Raw genomic sequence first — 6,362 nt, 5'->3', positions numbered from 1 at the left:
CATCATCTGAGAATGCCTGCCAAACGCACCCCAGCCCATTCTTGTTCTTCTGAATATTTCTGTCTTATGATCCGCATCCGCTGTCACTACCTGACCTAAGTTGGCGTATTCCCTTACGACTTCCAGTGCCTCGCTGCCTATTGTAAATTTCGGTTTTCTTCGGAGACTGTTAAGCATTACTTTAGTTTCCTGCAGATTAATTTTTAGACCCACTCTTCTGCTTTGCCTATCCAGGTCACTGAACATGCATTGCAATTGGTCCCCTGAGGTACTAAGGAAGGCAATGTCATCAGCGAATCGCGAGTTACCAAGCTATTCTCGATTAACTTTTAACCCCAATTCTTCCCAATCCATGTCTCTGAATACCTCCTGTAAAATAAAATGCCCAAATAAAACAAAGCATTTTGGGGGCCGTTGACCGTGCTGACGCAGTGTGATTTCTGCACAGTGCTCTAAATGTCAAAGTGAAAAAATGAAAAAAAGGTGTGGATAAACGACATGAGTAAGAATGACTCCCTTGCAGTGTGCATTCAGCTGTGCCGCTTTGCACTTTCCATTGCGCTTCAACTGGTATAGACCGGGGGAATCCGACTGTCCATTTAAAACAAAGCATTGCGGGGACTTTTGACCATGCTGACGCAATGTGATTTCTGCCCAGTCCCCTATATGTCAACTTGATAAAATCAACAAGGCGTGGGTAAACGAAGAGACTAACAATGACTCCCATGAGGTGCGACTAGAGCAGCACAGCTTTGCACTGTCTGGTGTGGTTTGCCTGTCATGCACCGGGGGAATCTCACTGTGCACTTAAAACAAATGATTGTGAAGGCTGTTGCCGATGCTGACACAATGTGATTTCTGCCCAGTGCTATTTAATGTCAACGTGAAGAAATGCAAGAAGGTGTGTATGCGATGAGAGTAACAATGACTCCCTCGAGGTGCGACTAGAGCAGTGCGGCTCTTGCGCAGTCTGCTGCACTCCAACTGGCATAGATCGGGGGAATCCGACTGTCCATTTAAAACAAATGATTACGCGGGCCGTTCACCATGCTGACGCAATGTGATTTCTGCCTAGTGCTCTAAACGGCAAAGTGATGAAATAAAGAAATGCCTGGATAAAGGACAGGTGTAAGAGTGACTCCTGTGAGGTGCGGCTGGAGCAGTGCAGCTCTTGCGTGGTATGGTACGCCTCAACTGGCATGGACGGGCGGAATTCACTGTCCAAATGAAACAAAGCATTCTGGGAGCCAGTGCTCTAAATGTCAACGTGAAGAAATGCAAAAAGGTGGGTATAAAGGACAGGAGTAAGAATGACTCCCGTGCAGAGTTTATTGAGCAGTTTCGCTTTGTGCTATCCATTGTGCTTCATTTGGTATGGACCGGTGGAATCCAACTGTCCAATAAAACAAAGCTTTGCGAAGACTTTTGATCATGCTGACGTAATGTGACTTCTGCCCAGCGCTCTAAATGTCAACGTGAAGAAATGCAACAAGGCATGGCTACAGAAAGCGAGTAACAATGGCTCTCTTGAGGTGCGGCTAGAGCAGTGTGGCGCTTGCGCTGCCTGGTGCGCTTCAACTGGCATGGACCGGGAGAATCCGACTCTCCAAATAAAACAATGCATTTTGAGGGCCGTTGACCATGCTGACGCAATGTGATTTCTGCCCAGGTCTGTAAATGTCAACGTGCAGAAATGAAAAAAAAGGCGTGGTTAAACGACAGGAGTAAGAATGACTCCCTTGCAGTGTGGATTCAGGAGTGGCGCTTTATGCTATCTGTTGTGCTTCAACTGGCATGGACCGGCTGAAACTGACTGTCCACTTAAAACAAAGCATTGCAAGGACTTTTGACGATGCTGACGCAATGTGATTTGTGCCCAGGGCTCTAAATGTCAATGTGAGGAAATGGAACAAAGCGTGGGTGAAGGACGTTAGTAACAATGACTCCCCTGAGGTGCGGCTAGAACAGTGCTGCTTTGCACTGTCTGGTGTGGTTCAACTGGAATGCACAGGGGGAATCTTACTGTGCTTTTAAAAGATATAATTGCGAGGGCGGTTGACCAGTTTTATGCAAGGTGATTTGTGCCCAGTGCCCTAAATGTCAACCTGAAGAAATAGAACAAGGCGTGGGGGAGCTAAGTGAGTAACAATGACTCCCTTGAGCTGCGGCTAGAGCAGTGCGGCTCTAGCGCTACCTGGTGCGCTTCAACTGGGATAGATCGGGGTAATCCGACTGTCCATTTAAAACAAATGATTGCGAGGGCCGTTGACCATGCTGACGCAATTTGATTTCTGCCTAGTGCTTTAAACGTGAAATAAATAAATTAAGGAAAGGGCTGGATAAACGACAGGAGTAACTATGACACCCTTTAGGTGCGGCTAGCGCAGTGCAGCTCTTGCGCGGTCTGGTGCGAATGAACTGGCATGGACTGACAGAATGCACTGTCCAAATAAAACAAAACCATTCTGGGGGCCGTTGAGCATGCTGACGCAGTGTGATTTCTGCACAGTGCTCTAAATGTCGAAGTGAAAAAATGAAAAACAAGCGTGGATAAAAGACAGGAGTAAGAATGACTCCCTTGCAGTGTGGATTGAGCTGTGCCGCTTTGCACTTTCCGTTGCGCTTCAACTGGTATGGACCGGGAGAATCTGACTGTCCATTTAAAACAAAGCATTGCGAGGACTTTTGACCATGCTGATGCAATGTGATCTCTGCCCAGTCCCCTATATGTCAACTTGATAAAATCATCAAGGCGTGGGTAAACGAAGAGACTAACAATGACTCCCATGAGGTGCGACTAGAGCAGCACGGCTCTGCACTGTCTGGTGTGGCTTACCTGGCATGCACCGGGGGAATCTCACCGTGCACCTAAAACAAATGATTGTGAAGGCTGTTGCCGATGCTGACACTATGTGATTTCTGCCCAGTGCTATTTAATGTCAACGTGAAGAAATGCAAGAAGGTGTGTGTAAGCGGTGAGAGTAACAATGACTCCCTTGAGGTGCGACTAGAGCAGTGCAGCTTTTGCACAGTCTGCTGCACTCCAGCTGGCATAGATCGGGGGAATCCGACTGTCCATTTAAAACAAATGATTGCGAGGGCCGTCGGCCATGCTGACGCAATGTGATTTCTGCCCAGTGCTCTAAACGTCAAAGTGAAGTAAATAAAAGAAAGGACGGATAAACGACAAGAGTAACAATGACTCCCTCGTGGTGCGGCTATCGCAGTGCGGCTATTGCGTGGTCTTGTGCGCCTCAACTGGCATGGACCGGCGGAATCATCATCAGCATAGGCCTGGTTACGCCTACTGCAGGGCAAAGGCCTCTCCCATACATCTCCAACAACCCCGATCATGTACTAAGTGTGGCTATGTCGTCCCCGCAAACTTCTGAATCTCATGCGCCCGCCTAACTTTCTGCCGCCCTCTGCTAAGCTTCTCTTCCCTTGGAATCCATTCCGTAACCCTCAATGACCATCGGTTATCTTCCCTCCTCATTGCGTATCCTGCCCATGCCCCTTTCTTTTTCTTGATTTCAACTAAGATGTCACTAAGTCGCGTTTGTTCCCTCACCCAATCTGCTCTTTTCTTATCCTTGAACGTTACACCTATCATTCTTCTTTCCATAGCTCGTTGTGTCGTCCTCAATATGAGCAGAACCCTTTTCGTAAGCCTCAAGGTTTCTGCCCCATAGGTGAGTGCTGGTAAGACACAGGTATTATATACTTTCCTCTTGAGGGGATAACGGCAACCTGCTATTCATCATCTGAGAATGCCTGCCAAACGCACCCCAGCCCATTCTTGTTCTTCTGAATATTTCCGTCTTATGATCCGCATCCGCTGTCACTACCTGACCTAAGTTGGTGTATTCCCTTACGACTTCCAGTGCCTCGCTGCCTATTGTAAATTGCGGTTTTCTTCGGAGACTGTTAAGCATTACTTTAGTTTCCTGCAGATTAATTTTTAGACCCACTCTTCTGCTTTGCCTATCCAGGTCACTGAACATGCATTGCAATTGGTCCCCTGAGGTACTAAGGAAGGCAATGTCATCAGCGAATCGCGAGTTACCAAGCTATTCTCGATTAACTTTTAACCCCAATTCTTCCCAATCCATGTCTCTGAATACCTCCTGTAAAATAAAATGCCCAAATAAAACAAAGCATTTTGGGGGCCGTTGACCGTGCTGACGCAGTGTGATTTCTGCACAGTGCTCTAAATGTCAAAGTGAAAAAATGAAAAAAAGGTGTGGATAAACGACATGAGTAAGAATGACTCCCTTGCAGTGTGCATTCAGCTGTGCCGCTTTGCACTTTCCATTGCGCTTCAACTGGTATAGACCGGGGGAATCCGACTGTCCATTTAAAACAAAGCATTGCGGGGACTTTTGACCATGCTGACGCAATGTGATTTCTGCCCAGTCCCCTATATGTCAACTTGATAAAATCAACAAGGCGTGGGTAAACGAAGAGACTAACAATGACTCCCATGAGGTGCGACTAGAGCAGCACAGCTTTGCACTGTCTGGTGTGGTTTGCCTGTCATGCACCGGGGGAATCTCACTGTGCACTTAAAACAAATGATTGTGAAGGCTGTTGCCGATGCTGACACAATGTGATTTCTGCCCAGTGCTATTTAATGTCAACGTGAAGAAATGCAAGAAGGTGTGTATGCGATGAGAGTAACAATGACTCCCTCGAGGTGCGACTAGAGCAGTGCGGCTCTTGCGCAGTCTGCTGCACTCCAACTGGCATAGATCGGGGGAATCCGACTGTCCATTTAAAACAAATGATTACGCGGGCCGTTCACCATGCTGACGCAATGTGATTTCTGCCTAGTGCTCTAAACGGCAAAGTGATGAAATAAAGAAATGCCTGGATAAAGGACAGGTGTAAGAGTGACTCCTGTGAGGTGCGGCTGGAGCAGTGCAGCTCTTGCGTGGTATGGTACGCCTCAACTGGCATGGACGGGCGGAATTCACTGTCCAAATGAAACAAAGCATTCTGGGAGCCAGTGCTCTAAATGTCAACATGAAAAAATGCAAAAAGGTGGGTATAAAGGACAGGAGTAAGAATGACTCCCGTGCAGAGTTTATTGAGCAGTTTCGCTTTGTGCTATCCATTGTGCTTCATTTGGTATGGACCGGTGGAATCCAACTGTCCATTAAAACAAAGCTTTGCGAAGACTTTTGATCATGCTGACGTAATGTGACTTCTGCCCAGCGCTCTAAATGTCAACGTGAAGAAATGCAACAAGGCATGGCTACACAAAGCGAGTAACAATGGCTCTCTTGAGGTGCGGCTAGAGCAGTGTGGCGCTTGCGCTGCCTGGTGCGCTTCAACTGGCATGGACCGGGAGAATCCGACTCTCCAAATAAAACAATGCATTTTGAGGGCCGTTGACCATGCTGACGCAATGTGATTTCTGCCCAGGTCTGTAAATGTCAACGTGCAGAAATGAAAAAAAAGGCGTGGTTAAACGACAGGAGTAAGAATGACTCCCTTGCAGTGTGGATTCAGGAGTGGCGCTTTATGCTATCTGTTGTGCTTCAACTGGCATGGACCGGCTGAAACTGACTGTCCACTTAAAACAAAGCATTGCAAGGACTTTTGACGATGCTGACGCAATGTGATTTGTGCCCAGGGCTCTAAATGTCAATGTGAGGAAATGGAACAAAGCGTGGGTGAAGGACGTTAGTAACAATGACTCCCCTGAGGTGCGGCTAGAACAGTGCTGCTTTGCACTGTCTGGTGTGGTTCAACTTGAATGCACAGGGGGAATCTTACTGTGCTTTTAAAAGATATAATTGCGAGGGCGGTTGACCATTTTTATGCAAGGTGATTTGTGCCCAGTGCCCTAAATGTCAACCTGAAGAAATAGAACAAGGCGTGGGGGAGCTAAGTGAGTAACAATGACTCCCTTGAGCTGCGGCTAGAGCAGTGCGGCTCTAGCGCTGCCTGGTGCGCTTCAACTGGGATAGATCGGGGTAATCCGACTGTCCATTTAAAACAAATGATTGCGAGGGCCGTTGACCATGCTGACGCAATTTGAGTTCTGCCTAGTGCGTTAAACGTGAAATAAATAAATTAAGGAAAGGGCTGGATAAACGACAGGAGTAACTATGACACCCTTTAGGTGCGGCTAGCGCAGTGCACCTCTTGCGCGGTCTGGTGCGAATGAACTGGCATGGACTGACAGAATCCACTGTCCAAATAAAGCAAACCATTCTGGGGGCCGTTGAGCATGCTGACGCAGTGTGATTTCTGCACAGTGCTCTAAATGTCGAAGTGAAAAAATGAAAAAAAAGCGTGGATAAAAGACAGGAGTAAGAATGACTCCCTTGCAGTGTGGATTGAGCTGTGCCGCT

Source organism: Dermacentor albipictus, unplaced genomic scaffold (genome assembly GCF_038994185.2).
Source record: "Dermacentor albipictus isolate Rhodes 1998 colony unplaced genomic scaffold, USDA_Dalb.pri_finalv2 scaffold_41, whole genome shotgun sequence".
In the NCBI taxonomy this organism is placed as follows: Eukaryota; Metazoa; Arthropoda; class Arachnida; order Ixodida; family Ixodidae; genus Dermacentor; species Dermacentor albipictus.
This window is presented reverse-complemented; position numbering follows the sequence as displayed.